We start from the raw sequence: 16,390 nt of genomic DNA, 5'->3' as shown, positions 1-16,390 counted from the left end.
GTTTATAGAGAGCGCCTTGAGAACAAATAGAGGATAGGAACTCATGTCCACAAACGTCATCCAACGACGCTACTCATTGTCGAAGTTACAGATGACAATGCCTCCCACTAGGCCAACACTTCGGCAGCAAACGCGACTCTGTATGCTGACGGAAGGTGGGCGCAACATCTCGCAATATTCCAGAATGAGATTTTCACTCTGCAGCGGAGTGTGCGCTGGTATGAAACTTCCTGGCAGATTAAAACTGTGTGTCCGACCGAGAATCGAACTCGGGACCTTTGCCTTTCGCGGGCAAGTGCTCTACCAACTGAGCTACCGAAGCACGACTCACGCCCGGCACTCACAGCTTTACTTCTGCCAGTACCTCGTCTCCTACCTTCCAAACTTTAGAGAAGTTTTCCTGCGAACCTTGCAGAACTAGCACTCCTGAAAGAAAGGATATTGCGGAGACATGGCTTAGCCACAGCCAGGGGGATGTTTCCAGAATGAGATTTTCACTCTGCAGCGGAGTGTGCGCTGATATGGTAGAGCACTTGCCGGCGAAAGGCAAAGGTCCCGAGTTCGAGTCTCGGTCGGGCACACAGTTTTAATCTGCCAGGAAGTTTCATCTCGCAATATTGTTTCCTATTCAGTGATCGCAGCTGAGCTGCCACGATCGCTAGTGGAGAAGATGGTGCTAGGTTCTTCGTAGAAAGGCCTTGTCTCCTATGAACGCAATGGTTTGTTGCCTCGGTGGATAACGGTTTTGGACACAGGTTTCAATCTGCAGTTTCATTTTTTCTGACACCCTCTAAAATCTCACGTCTCTTTCGGTGTACAGGGAAAAAATAAGCAGCAGATGTCCGAAACCGCCATTCACCGAGGCAACAGAGCATCGCATTCGCAGGAGACAGGGGCTATCTACGTAACAGCTAGTTCGATGTTCTCCATTGCCGATCGTGGCAATCAATCGCAAGCATGAGTAACAAACATCATTGTGAGACGTTACGCCTACGTTTCGTCAGCGTAGAAAGTCACGATTCGTGCGGAAGGGTTTGGCCTAGTGTCAGGCTTTGGCACCTAAACTTTGATGCTGTTTACCGCCTTTGGATGAAGTTTCCAGATACGGGTTCCTACGCTCAATTTGCTCCTCAAGGCACTCCCTATAAGTTTGTTGCAACCTTTCTTGGACACCCTGTATAACTAGATGCTTTACAAAGAAACTATTAGCCTTTCGATGTGTGCTTTGTAAGTTTGATAATTATTCAGGAAAGCTACAAACAAGTGCCTATATAATTCCAGCGATGATTGTGAGGCAGATTATCGTTTTCAGTGTCCTGTAGCACTACGCGCTCTAACTTTTTTGTCTTTGCGTTATGTCTTACTCTGGACTATGTATTAGTCGATTGTGCACATACTGACCGAACAGTGTTACGAACTATTTATCTGTATTTTATTGGTACCATTATTTTGTTATTCTATTTCCGTTTCCGAGACTCGAACCCGGGACCTTTGCCTTTCGCGGGCAAGTGCTCTACCATCTGAGCTACCCAAGCACGACTCACGCCCCGTCCTCACAGCTTTAATTCCGCCAGTACCTCGTCTCCTACCTTCCAAACTTCGCAGAAGCTCTCCTGAGAACCTTGCAGAACTAGCACTCCTGGAAGAAAGGATATTGCGAATACATGGTCTAGCCACACCCTGGGGGATGTTTTCAGAATGACATTTTCACTCTGCAGCGGTGTGTGCGATGATATGAAACTTCCTGGCGTTTGCGTAGAATTCTCAGTGGTAACAGATAAACAACATTGCGTGAAATAACAGCAGATATCAATGTGGGACGTACGCGAACGTATCCATTAGGACAGTGTGCTGAAATTCGGCTTTAATGGGCTACGACAGCAGGTGACCAACTCGAGTGTCTTTGCTAACAGAACGACATCGCCCGCAGAGCCGCTCCAGGAGTCGTGACCACATCGGTCGAACCCTAGACGACTGGAAAACTGTGACCTTGTCAGATGAGTCCCGATTTCAGCTGGTAAGAGCTGATGTTAGGGTTCGAGTGTGGCGCAGTCCCCACGAAGCTATGGAGCCAAGCTATCAACAAGGCACTGTGGTGGCTCCATAATGACGTGGGCTGTGTTTACATGGAATGGAGTGTGTCCTCTGGTCCAGCTGAACTGATCACTGACTGGAAATGGTTGTGTTCGACTACTTGGAGACCATCTGCAGTCGTTCATGGACTTCATGTTCCCAAACAACGATTTCATGTAACTGGGCGATAATTCTTCAAGACTGGTTTGTAGAATATTCTGGACAATTCGAACGAATTATTTGGCCATCCAGATCGGCCGACATGAATCCCATCTACCATTTAGGGGACATAACCGAGGCGTGAGTTTGTGCACAAATTCCTGCACAGACAACTCTACCGCGGTTTTGGACGTCTCTAGAGGCAGCATGACTCAATATTTCTGCAGGGGACTGTCAACGACTTGAGTCCTTGCCACGTCCCACTGCTGTACCATGCCGGTCAAAAGGAGGTCCTACACGATGTTAGGAGGTGTCCCATGACTTTTGTCACCTCAGTGGAAGACACAGGGTAATGGAACAGTATACACATTTGACAAGGGCAATATGTGGAAATGCTACATCATTTTCGGTGCATCCAAGTCACACTAGTCTAATATCAAGGCTACAGTGATCCTTACCACGCACCTCGTGGAGGCATAGACTGACAGTGATAGCCTTGCCAGTTTCTACGGCCTCGTAAGGAGAAGGAAAAATGAAGGTGCCACGGTAGCATAGTCCCACTGATTACAGAATCACGCTTCAGCCTCGTAGCGGCTAACGACTCAGATCATATGAGAAAAATTTTGCCTCCCACTCCTAATACAGTAAATTTGTATTGTGTATCATGTAGCACTGGAGTATAGACAATAGTAAGTGGCTTGTGGATTTGAGATGAGCGTGTTGAAAGGTCTCTGTTGGATTCCTTTCATGTCAATTTCTTAAATCTGTTGTCATTTACGGCATAAATTCCTCTTCTAAATTTACTGTGGTGTCTCTGACTATCTGGGAGGAGACTGAGCAGTGAAACGTGTTACTTTTACACATAAACAAGAACGATCTGTCACACTACTACACTTTAAAACATGGTTTATATGTAATTCATGTCACACAGTCTCATACGGAACCTACATCCGCTTTCTTTTATATACTGTATATGATAAGATACTGTCATCCCCCTTCCATTCTGTGTGAAAGAATGAATGAGCAAATGTATTTCTAGTTGCATGCTTGATGGTATCAGACAAGCCTGTCTGCTAGAGAACAGTAGGACCAAGGTCGGAACAGGCAGCTACGCTTACTAAAAGCAGAGAGGTTTCTATTCTTAGTATGGTCCTGTCCGTCCCTTGTCATGTTGGTATAGGAAGCTGCCCCTCTGGTCACTTCCGTTTGTATCTGTTAAACACGCTCGGTAGGAGCCCAGGTCAGTCTGTCTGCGGCGAGCGTCTGAAGTGGTAAGATCTCCGGCTAAGCGCGTGTCTGCTATGTCCGTAGGACAATGTATTTCTTAAGTTCAGCCTAACTGAAAATTTAATCACCTTTATTTCAGGTTTAGCTCTAAAATATCTAATGTTATCTTAAATTGCAACGCAGTGTAATTCGAGTGTGAGGTTCAGAATATCTTCCGGTAGTTGCTTCGTCACTACTTTGTGAGTAAAGTCGAACCACGTATTGATCAGTAGCTCTAACTAAGATCATCAATCTTAAATGCGAATGTGCTTGAGATTATAACGTCTCGTCTTGACAATATTTTTCAATATAGCAACTTTTCTTTATGTTCAACCCATGTGCGGTGTACTTTGTGAGATCAGCACCACGTGCTTATACAATTGTTTGACCCATCAGGTTAATAGTAAGACGATAGTAACCAGTTCGAGGTTTTTCTTTTGTGAATTGCGTTTCGATGTAATTTATTTTAATTATCAAAATGATTGTGGAGTTACACTCTTTGTGTAAACCAAGTTGACCACGTGAAGCATGTGGTGTAAGCATCAAAGTAGCCCTTAGCTATTCTTTTCGGGAAGATTTCACAGAGAGTTAGTATGAATTTAGTATACCAGTGTGTGGTAATTTCATGGCGGACAGGATTGCGCTACGAACGTAACTTCTTTGAGTGAAAATTGAATCGGTTGGTTGTGGTTAATTTCCTCTTGGATATGTTTCAACGTTCTTCGTGTGTTATTTTATGAATGCAGTGTTGTACGTAGTCTTCCAATCTTGGCTCCCTATTTGACGTGTTCCATAAGATTACAAACTCACATTTTCACAATCCTAAATAAGGCACCAGTTTAGTTATGAATCAAGTTTGATATGCTGAAATTTTAACGGAACATTGATCAATGTTAAAGTAAATGTCCAAGTATAAACTGATTTATTTCTTTTTATTTAAATCGTCTTTTTATATATATATATCACCGGTTATCGTAAGATGAGTACTAAGAGATTATAATTAATGTTAGTCTGGTTGGGAATTTGGTAAGCTAGACTGGATACCTGGTGAAACAGTTGCGCAGTAATGCAAGGTTAACTTCCTCATATAGCTCACAGCTTTTAATCCATTTTTATGGTCTTGAATATCAGCACCGCTTTCAGATTAAATTAATGCAACAACATTACACGTAACAACATTAGAATGTATCTATAATTGCATGTGCTTTAGTACTTCTCATACCGCCGTCCTGTGTGTGGTGAAGCGCACTTATTATATTCCTATCTGTCTCCTACCTTTCCTGTTGCACTTGGGAAAAAACATAGAAATAATGACAACCAATAATCATATCAGCTCCAATTTTTCTATTGTTTTGTCATGGTCAATTCTCGAGACTTATGTGGGAGGAAGTAACATATTTTTCGTCTCTTCTTGGAACGTACGCTCTCGGAATTTCATTAGCAAAACTCTCTGTGTTGTGCAAAGCCTGTCTACAAGACTCCTGCCGCTGGAGTTTCTTGACCATCTTCGTAACGCTCTTTCGCTGACCCAGCGATCCCAAGACGAAGCGCGCCGCTACTCGTTGGATCTTCGATTTACTCTTATATTAATGCTAATCGCTGATAGTTACTCTCTGGTAAGTAATGCTTAAGATTCGGCCGAAAGAGTGTTTTGAAAGCCGCTGTTTCGTTCTCTCAACGTGACATCTACTTTTCCTACAACTTGTTTCATGTGGTAATGTCACTTTAGGTAGCTGCAGTACCTAAACGTCACTGCTGCCTTCAAAATTTTCGCGTATAGGTCTCTAGGGGATAGTGTAACCGTTCAGTTCTTCGCCAGTATATTCGCTTAAATTATGATTATTGAAATGTATGCGGCTGTCTGGGCCAACAAATATGAATGTTTAAAAATATACTCCAATTTATTCTATTCACGACTGCTCATCAGCTCTGTCCCAACGGGAAGACTCCGAGCAACATATACCTGTGTCCCTCGAGACCTCTGCTACATGCGCCAGAGTACCAAACAAAAGGCGACATTACTTTTACAATTTCCACACACTCTGGCGTTATCAAATGAATTACGGTACTTTAATTATTCGCAATAAAATAGAATTATTCTACCTGAACTCAGAGTAGAAAATTCTCCACATTGCGTGGCGCATGGGTACAGAGAAGCTTACAGTTGTGCGTGGTGCATATATAGAATGCCCAACTGCTCAGCTTTCCGGTGGGAACATCTGTCGTGTGGCACTAATATCTTTGAGATCTTCAGAGTCTCTGAGATGCTGTCTACTAACGGTATTACTGTAACCTTATAAAGGTCGATTCTACGAGTACTTTTTACCTACGGGTCAGAGGGCGAAATGATAGTGAAAAACTAATCTGTTTACTTTTTCCTTAACATTGAATTACTCTTCTTCTCTCTTTCTTTATTTGTATCAGTTCTTCTTTCCTACTTATTTTACTCCTCTCTGTAAAAAATCATAATTCTGAAACCTACTAACACATTTTTAATTTTATGTAAGTATATCATAATACGTTATATATGCACATTTATGTGGAACGTATGGTGTTTTTTAAAATCCACACGACAGACTAGAGAAAAACAAAATAAAAAATACATTGTCTAGTTGCTGCGATCTTCAGAGATCGAATTACGTCTTAGTATTCCTAGTCATGTTCTAGAATGCTCTAGTTTGTCAGACTACAATATTTTGCTCTACATGAAAACATAAACTCATAACATGTTAACAGCAATTTGGTTAAGAAAAACTGCAACAAAATTACGCCTATATTAAATAAAGGCAGAGCACTACATAAAGAACTAACTAAAGAAAAATAAATTTAAGTTTTCATTGCCCGCATAAATCACTTTTGGAGCGGGGCTTTTAAATGATGACACAGCCGTGTTGCTTCCCCATCCTTGTTCAGTACGAGGCAGCACTCCACGTGTCACATTTTCCACGTCAACCCTATGATTTGACGGATCTATTGTTTCTTCAGAAGCCGGCGCGTTGATAGCCCACCACATGACAATTTAATCGTTATACATAGCAGATGGTTCAAATGGCTCTGAGCACTATGGGACTTAACTTCTGAGGTCATCAGTCCCCTAGAACACACACATCCATGCCCGAGGCAGAATTCGAACCTGCGACCGTAGCAGTCGCGCGGCTCCAGACTGTAGCGCCTAGAACCGCTCGGTCACACCGGCCGGCCTATACATAGCAATTTGTGAAAGATCTCTGTACGATTTCTGAAATCAGTTCCTTAAATTTGTGAGCCACAAGATACTCCCTCTTCAAAGTATAATTTTACTGGTTTTTTGAGTTCGTAGTGTTCACTGTAAGGCCCATGTTGTTCAACATACATATTCCAGATGGCTTAGATACACAATTTCATTTTCTTCATCATGATTCTACGGTCAGACTCTATTCAAATTCTCCTAAATATTTTCTGGTTTTAAAATGTAATAAACTAAGTTTTTGTCTGTTGGTCCTCATCTTTTGTTGCTTTGTCCCGCGCCCATGCTTCTTTCCTGTACAAGATTATCTAGACTAAGCATCTAGATAGCTGTAGTTTCGTCTGAACACTCAGAAGGCGGATGTTATGTGATTAATATATTGTATCACTCAGTTTATCATTCAATTTTTCACTTTATTGGCAAAGGACAAAACAGGTTTATTTCTCAAAGATATGTACCGATATTGTACTAAAGGTAACGGATCAAGGATTTAGATATAAGCCTTGTCCAACAGCACACGCACTATTCATTTGAATAAAGGTGGGGTAGCCTTGACCAGAGCGATGAATATGACGCTGGGTTATATTTCTCAGTCCGTCATTCAGCAGAGCGATACGTTTCCTTGGGCCATATACCGTACCGGCTCGTGTCATTCTCAGATGTATGGCGTTCGTCAGGCATTAATTTTCCTTTTAGTGGTTCCTTTCTCGGCACGTTCCCGGCTAAGAGCAGTCCGGCACGCAAATCTGCGCTCGCCTTTGTTCAACATTCTCTGTGGGCGCCGGCAGCGAGTATTCAGCAGCAGTGCTCAGCCGTAACAGCCTTGGCGGTATGTTTCCGGTTACACCTTCCTTTGGTATCGTACGCCGGTAAACATAACCTCATCACACCTATGTCATTTACTACAGAGCTTGCCTTCAACAACTTCGCAAGGTGCACAACTTACCAGGCAAATTGTAACATGGTTAGCTAGAGCCAGATCTGACTAAGCTGATCCACATAATATTAACAAAAACTTGTCGAATATCTACGGTCAGCTCAGACTAATTACTGATGTAGCAGCTGGCCGGACTGGCCGAGCGGTTCTAGGCGCTACAGTCTGGAACCGGGCGACCGTTACGGTCGCAGGTTCGAATCCTGCCTCGGGCATGGATGTGTGTGATGTCCTCAGGTCAGTTAAGTTTAAGTAGTTCTAAGTTCTAGTAGACTGATGATCTGAGCAGTTAAGTCCCATAGTGCTCAGAGCCATTTGAACCATTTGAACTGATATAGCGTCAGCAATATTTAAAGGCATCATTATGTGTAAGACGCATTTTATTTCCTCTGACGCCGAATACAAATAATTTGGTTCCGTTGTGCTACACTTTTATCAATTTATTTTTTCCAATGTTGCTTTTTTTCATATATTTGTCTCGCTCTTTGTGACATGTACTCCAGATTTAATGGTGTCTTCATTGTTCTTGATCGATGGTGCACTTACTCTGTCAGATAATGTGCCTTTCATTAGTGACTTGTCTGTGATGATATATCGCCAATCTGTGAAGCAGAAAAGCTTTTGCTTCAAGTTTTTAAAGTCATCTCCTGCGAGTTCATGCCGACGAATCTTTTCTGTTTCATCTATAAGGTGTCCAAAAAAGAGGTTCTTTTTAAATTAAATAAACTGAAAACAAAGATCGATAGAATAATGCAAAAACGGTATGTTTACTGTGAACAGCTGTAAGAATTTTATACAAAAGCTTCCAAACAGTAGTTACAAAAGCTGCTAACAGATGGCGTCGTACGCTGCACAGCTCGTATCATCATGCATAAACAAATTCGTCCTCTGAAAGCAGTCTTTGATATCTCATCAGTATTTTTCAAAATGTCTGCCGTGCGCAGTAGACAGGTGGTGCAAATGAACAACGAAGTTTGGCATCACATCCTCGTAGTGACTCAGCGGTGAAGGCTTCAGCTCACACACAGATCGATTCCTTGAAGCATGGTGGGATAGTTTGGCGGACAGTGTCTTTCAGTGTGCCCCACCAAACGGAGTCACAAGGAGTCAGGTCAGGTGAATATGGAAGTCAGTCCAAGCCTCTGCCAGAGAAACTGTGATAATCCACCGCAGTTACTTTATTTCCGGAGTGTTCATCAAGAAAGCTATGCACTTGTCCGGTGCGATGTGGTTAGCCCCCGGTTTAAAGAAGGCAGCCGGTGTCCGGTCGATCCTCTAACACCAGCTGCGTGGCGACAAATTATTCAAAAATTGCAACGTACCATTCAGTAGTCGTCGATTCTATCGTGAAAGACGGCAGATAAAGCCGTTGCTGCAAACAACAGCCCAAACAATAGCTTCCGAGAAATGCAGTGGATTCGATTCACACAAATGAGGGTTTTCGGAACCCCTAACTCACTACTTCTTTTTTTTCCACGAATGCATTCAGAATGAAGTCTGCTTTATCTGTGAACCTGATGTATACAACATCAAATCCTTCGTTATCAGTCATTGTGAGAATCTGTTTTCCAGTGTCTATCATTTGCAGACAGCGCGTGCAAGTATGACTTGGTGAGTTCCGATTTTGAGTGGGAAATGTATAGACTGTTGCATGGGTGCTGGATCGCTTCAAACCAGTCCAGTGTAATTCTTCGTAAGGATTTCCTCGGATGTAGCTGAATGACTCCAGAAACGGTGGTGTCATTTACAACAGTAATTACAACTGCTCTGGGGTCAGTATTTCCCACTACAGCAACAGTCACATTGCCTATCCGTTCGAATGTGGCGAAGAGCTTGGGAATGGTTTTGACATCGGGCCCTTTTGAACTTTAAATAGTGTTCGAAAACTACACTTTGTTGCCATAACACTGTGTTGTAACCTGTGACATTCCAGTACTAGAAACAAAAGTTGTTCAATGGAATACATGATTCCAACCACTTCCTGCTGTGCGCTAGCCTCCTTTCACGTTCCAGCGACGTAACTAATAGCTCTGGTCTTCGGAGTGCTGTTTACAGCCATTGGATATTGCAAATACAGCGGCGTCTGCTAGCAGCTCTTTTAAGTACAACTTCTACAATTAAAGTAGTTTGTCACAGTCTTCTACCGAAATTCGTTGTCATGTCATTTAATTTTAATATCAGAGAGTTATTCTTTCGGCACTATGTAATTTGCCCGTATGTTCACTCTTCAGCAATGAAGACTTAATAGATATCTTCATTCCGTTTTATTTCAGTTGCTCTATGTTGCACTGGTCTGAGAGGTTATGCGGCAAAACTCATAGGAACCTTCAAAAACATGTTCTACGAAGCGTTTAGACATTCGCATTTTTATATTGTACGAAATATTTCAACAAATTCACAATTTCACACTAGGTGTCTGTTTGTATTTAACAAGCACAATTAAATTTGTACTACAAATAGCTGTTGGCTTACTAGATCATCCACAAAACCTTTTGAGAAGTCTGTGAGGCTCAGTATGCTAGCTGTCCGAGCCTACCACGATCGTTTCTGCTAGCTGCCTGTAGACAACGCGCCGAATTAACGTGGTGAACTTATTTCCAAATGAACTGCAGCATAATGGACTTTTCCGATGTGTATGCCGCAAAATGGTTCAAATGGCTCTGAGCACCATGGGACTTAACATCTGAGGTCATCAGTCCCCTAGAACTTAGAACTACTTAAACCTATCTAACCTAAGGACATCCATGCCCGAGGCAGGATTCGAACCTGCGACCGTAGCAGTCGCGCGGTTCCGGACTGAAGCGCCTAGAACCGCTCGGCCAACGCGGCCGACTGTATGCCACAAGCCGATCGATTAATGCCATGGGCATACAGCATAACTTCGTTTCTACAATTTCCCGCATGGAAAAATAGGACTTCGCTTTAATTTTTATGTTAGTCTCATTTTATGGTGTCATTAACTTTATATGATATCAGTACAAAGTCCACATGGTATGTACGAATGCCCAATGCAGGAGCTAAACACAACCGATAAGACACGACTAATGAACTTCAAAGACGGAAACACAGCATATCACAGTAAAATGGTCCAGATCTTGAAAAGATGTTTGTTCATGAAATGTGCTTAGCGAAGTTTTCTAATTCCTAGTTTCGAAGAACCATATCCTGCAAGAGTCTGAAGCACTTTAAAGGTGCGAAGTTGTCATTATGTGTAAAGTGATATTGTTTTTAACTCCTCTTTCTTGTACTGCGCCCTACTTCAATTATAGTCACGAAATCACAATTGTTCGTCAGTTTTTTTTCAGTTTTGCCTGTTTCGGCGCACAACAAACAGTTCTATAATTTTGATATTACACTGCCTTAGGGATTATTGTGAGTGTGAAGAAGAGGCTTGAGCGACTAAACTTTGTACCGATGATAAGAAGGGTCACTTCGTATTTGAAACAGCACAGTTATGCAGCAGCTAATATGAACTTGAGAAGGAGAAAAGGTGAGGCCAAGGTTCTGGTGTTACAAGATGAGTTCAGTAAAATATGGTAGAAATGGAGAGAGAATGGTACGTGTCAGAAGTAAACCAAGTTCTCGGGACTACGATATAAGTTCTGTGTTGTGATACAAACGGCAGAGAGGCGATTGCAAATAACGATTCTGTTGTTCAGGGAAGCGTAAGCAGAAGAAAAGGCCGCATGCATCAGCCAGTAAAAATCACGAAGGTGTACGACCTGCGATGTGCTTGCGGGTGTGTGATTATAACAGCTAAGCAGTTTGTATAGTTGGACAGCATGGGTTACCAGCAATGTATGGTACAAATGGCTCTGAGCACTATGGGACTCAACTGCTGTGGTCATAAGTCCCCTAGAACTTAGAACTACTTAAACCTAACTAACCTAAGGACAGCACACACATCCATGCCCGAGGCAGGATTCGAACCTGCGACCGTAGCGGCCATGCGGTTCCAGACTGTAGCGCCTTTAACCGCTCGGCCACTCCAGCCGGCTACCAGCAATGTACGCTTAAGGATTTTATATGGAGGTGTCCATTACGTATCTGGAAGACCACTTGTAGCTCAGGGGCCCAACGTCCACGTTTAGTTATAACGGTCTCTGTGAATGCCCGAGAGAGTTTTCTTACAGGGTGAAGCAAGATAAATGTGTTTTGAAATAGAGTACAGTCTTGCCTAACGAGTGGTAATCGAAACAATAATCACTATAATGACTTGAGAACTATGTTGACAAGGCAAGCAGCCTGAATTTTGGACAAATTTCAAGAACGGGAACAGAACAGCGACGTCTTATGTAATTAACACTCAGAAGACAGTTACTTAACGCAGCAAACGTCGTAGTTCTGTCTGTTGAAAGTAGCGGGTAATGATACATGGACAGTATAGTCACACGGGGCCTGAAAATTACTTTACTTTATTCGTGCTATGTGGAGGGTGCGCTCGCTGAAGTAATACCAGCGAGGAAGAGCCGGACGCCAACACTAAACTATACGTTCCTCGTTGTCATCATCTAACGAGCCGTAGGAGATACGTCAGCTTAGTTGCTACATAAAGATGTTGGATCGCAATGTCACCAGAATGGATCTAAGAGTAATACAGTATTCATTAGTAGCTCATGTGTAATTAAGCTGACATGTAAAACACAACACACCTATTTTCAGTCCGTGCGCAAGTTTTCTTGCGTGACTGGTTTAAAAATAGAGTTACGACGTGAGACTGCACAATGACTCGTTGCGCGCAGTAATTTATATTTATTTATATCTACTTGTAATTCAGTTAGGAGGCCGGCTCCAGTATTTGAGTCCGCCCTCTTCCATAAACATGCCGGCATTGTATCGGGAGGTAAGCGGCTTCCAGCACGCTGCGGGGAGGCGGCCAGCTGATCCGATGACGTCACTGCTGGACCTGTCCGGCGGGATGACAATGGGGACGCCGCGCTGTGCGGATGTACGCCTCGGCAGGCCACGTGGTCTGGCTACAGCTCTGTGTCAGGGGCGTGTAAGGCAAAACCTACCAACAACTCCAGACGGTGACACGATTCGAATTTCATGCAAATACACTACTGGGTATTAAAACTGCTACACCATGAAGAAATGCAGATGATAAACGAGTATTCATTGGACAAATACATTATACTAAAAATGACATGTGATTACATTTCCACGCTATTTGTGTGCATAGATCCTGAGAAATCAGTACCCAAAACAACCACCTCTGGCCGTAATAACGGCCTTGATACGCCTTGGCATTGAGTCAGAGCTTGGATGGCGTGTACAGGCACAGCTGCCCGTACAGCTTCAACACGATACCACGGTTTATCAACAGTAGTGACTGGCGTATTGTGACGAGCCAGTTGCTCGGCCACCATTGACCAGACGTTTTCAGTTGGTGAGAGATCTGGAGAATGCGCTGGCCAGGGCAACAGACGAACATTTTCTGTATCCAGAAAGGCCCGTACAGGACCTGCAACATGCGGTCGTGCATTATCCTGCTGAAATGTAGGGTTCCACAGGGATCGAATGAAGGGTAGAGCCACGGGTCGTAACACATCTGAATTGTAGCGTCCACTGTTCAAAGTGCCGTCAATGCGAACAAGACGTGACCGAGACATGTAACCAATGGCACCCCATACCATCACGCCGGGTGATACGCCAGTATGGCGATGACGAATACACGCTTCCAATGTGCGTTCACCGCGATGTCACCAAACACGGATGCTGTAAACAGAACCTGCACTCATCCGAAAAAATGACGTTTTGCCATTTCCGCACCCAGGTTCGTCGTTGAGTACACCATCTCAGGCGCTCCTGTCTGTGATGCAGCGTCAAGGCTAACCGCAGCCATGGTCTCCGAGCTGATAGTCGATGCTGTTGCAAATGTCTTCGAAATGTTCGTGCAGTTGGTTATTGTCTTGCAAACGTCCCCATCTGTTGACTCAGGGATCGAGACGTGGCTGTACGATCCGTTCAGTCATGCGGATAAGATGCCTGACATCTCGACTGCTAGTGACGAGGCCGTTGGGATCCAGCACGGCGATCCGTATTACCCTCCTGAACCCACCGATTCCATATTCTGCTAACAGTCATTGGATCTCGACCAACGCGAGCAGCAATGTCGCGACACGATAAACCGCAACCGCGATAGGCAACAATCCGACCTTTGTCAAAGACGGAAACGTGATGGTACGCATTTCTCATCTTTACAAGAGGCATCACAACAACGTTTCACCAGGCAACGGTGGTTAACTGCTGTTTGTGTATGAGAAATCGGTTGGAAACTTTCCTCATGTCAGCACGTTGTAGGTGTCGCCACCGGCGCCAACCTTGTGTGAATGCTCTGAAAAGCTAATCATTTGTATATCACAGCATCTTCTTCCTGTCGGTTACATTTCGCGTCTGTAGCACGTCATCTTCGTGGTGTAGCAATTTTAATGGCCAATATTGTAGAAGCCTATACGAATAATGACTGTGTGAATTAACGAGTTAGATTCTGAGACGCCACGGAGAGATTAGCTATGTTTACTTCACAACGACAGCAATGACAGTAAAGAAGTCCCTTCATTGTAAAAACAATTATACACTGGGACTAGTAAAGTCGAGGGATAGCGATATGCACATATACAAAAGGCGATAGTATCGTGTACACGAAGTACAGAAGGACAGTGCATTGGCGGAGCTGTCATTTATACTCAGGTGATTCAAGTGAAAAGGTTTCCCACGTGTTTATGGCCGCAAGACAGAAATTAACAGGCTTGAACGCGGAATGGTAGCTGAAGCTAGACGCATAGGACAGTCGATTTCCGATATCGTTAGGGAATTCGGTATTCTAAGATCCACAGTGTCAAGACTGTGTCGGGAATACCATTTTCCAATCACTACATCTCACCATGGACAACGCAGTGGCCGACGGCCTTTACCTAACGACCCGGAGCAGCGGCGTTTGAGTAGAGTTGTCAGTGTTAACAGACAAACAGCACCGCGAGAAATAACCGCTGAAATCAATGGACGACTAACTCATCTGTTAGGAAAATGTGGCCAAATTCATCTACATCTACATCTACATACATACTCCGCAATCCACCATACGGTGCGTGTCGGAGGGTACCTCGTACCACAACTAGCATCTTCTCTCCCTGTACCACTCCCAAACAGAACGAGGGAAAAATGACTGCCTATATGCCTCTGTACGAGCCCTAATCTCTCTTATCCTATCTTTGTGGTCTTTCCGTGAAATATAAGTTGGCGGCAGTAAAATTGTACTGCAGTCGGCCTCAAAGGCTCGTTCTCTAAATTTCCTCAGTAGCGATTCACGAAAAGAACGCCTCCTTTCCTCTAGAGACTCCCACCCGAGTTCCTGAAGCATTTCCGTAACACTCGCGTGATGATCAAATTTACCAGTAACAAATCTAGCAGCCCGCCTCTGAATTGCTTCTATGTCCTCCCTCAATCCGACCTGATAGGGATCCGAAACGCTCGAGCAGTACTCAAGAATAGGTCGTATTAGTGTTTTATAAGCGGTCTCCTTTACAGATGAACCACATCTTCCCAAAACTCTACCAATGAACAGAAGACGACTATCCGCCTTCCCCACAACCGCCATTACATGCTTGTCCCACTTCATATCGCTCTGCAGTGTTACGCCCAAATATTTAATCGAAATGACTGTGTCAAGCGCTACACTAGTAAAGGAGTATTCAAACATCACGGGATTTGGCGTTAACGGACAATGGCAACAGACGACCGACCCAAGTGGCTTTGCTAACAGCACGACATCGCTTGCAGCACCTCGCCTGGGCTCGCGCCAATATCCGTTGGATCTTAAACGAATGGAGAGTCATGGCGTGGTCAGATGAGTCCCGGCTTCAGTTGGTAAGAATTATTGGTAGGGTTCGAATGTGGCGCAGACTCCACGAAGTTATGTACTCAAGTTGCCAGCAGCACACTTTGCAAGCTGGTGGTGGCTCCATAATGGTGTGGACTGCCTTTACATGGAATTAATTGCGTCCTCTGGTCCAATTAAACCGATTACTGACTGGATATGTTCGGCTACTTGGAGAACATCTGCAGCCATTCATGGACTTCATATTTCCAATCAACGATGTCATGCCACCGGTCCACAATTCTTCGCAAATGGTTTGAAGAACATTCTGGACAATTCGAGCCAATGATTTGGCCACACAGACCACCTGACATGAATCCCATCCAATATTTATGGGACATTATCGAGAGGTCAGTCCGTGCACAAAACCCAGCACCGGCAACACGTTCGCAATTATGGAAAGCTGTAGAGGCAGCATGAACTAATATATCTGCTGGGGACTTCCCGACGACTTGATGAGTCCTTGCTACGTCAAGTTGCTACAATACACCGTGCTAAAGAAGTTCCGGCATGATATAACGAGATATGTCAGGACCTTCGACACCTCAGTTTAATCTCCAGTACCATAGTGGTACTTGACTTTCCCATGACGATGACGTTGACCGAGCGATTACTGGTTGTAAAACAAGACCGTAAAAACAGTGGTGACATTGAAGTGTTTGTAGTGGTGACGATGCACGCCCCTGTAAATGGTCTAATTCGTTAATCAAATTCACTTTTTGCTTTTGACAGATTTCTCAAGAAGCGCGCAGATATACATACCGAGTTTGTCAAATTTGACCTCACTTTTTGGAGCAGCGCTCGCGTCGAGTTGTTATCGCACCGTTAAGTGTGCAAGTGGGAACGGTTACCA

General features: G+C 43.9%; 1 non-coding gene across 1 annotated transcript; it reads right to left on the bottom strand.

Moving 5' to 3' along the window:
- Window positions 1-247: 247 nt before the first annotated feature.
- On the bottom strand, window positions 248-322 carry Trnas-cga. The gene has a single exon. It is a non-coding gene; the product is annotated as a tRNA-Ser (tRNA).
- Between the last annotated feature and the right edge of the window lie 16,068 nt (window positions 323-16,390).

The sequence above is a fragment of the Schistocerca americana genome, chromosome 5 (genome assembly GCF_021461395.2).
Source record: "Schistocerca americana isolate TAMUIC-IGC-003095 chromosome 5, iqSchAmer2.1, whole genome shotgun sequence".
Taxonomy (NCBI): Eukaryota; Metazoa; Arthropoda; class Insecta; order Orthoptera; family Acrididae; genus Schistocerca; species Schistocerca americana.
Note: the sequence above shows the minus strand (reverse complement) of the source record. Positions and strands in the feature narration are given on the sequence as shown.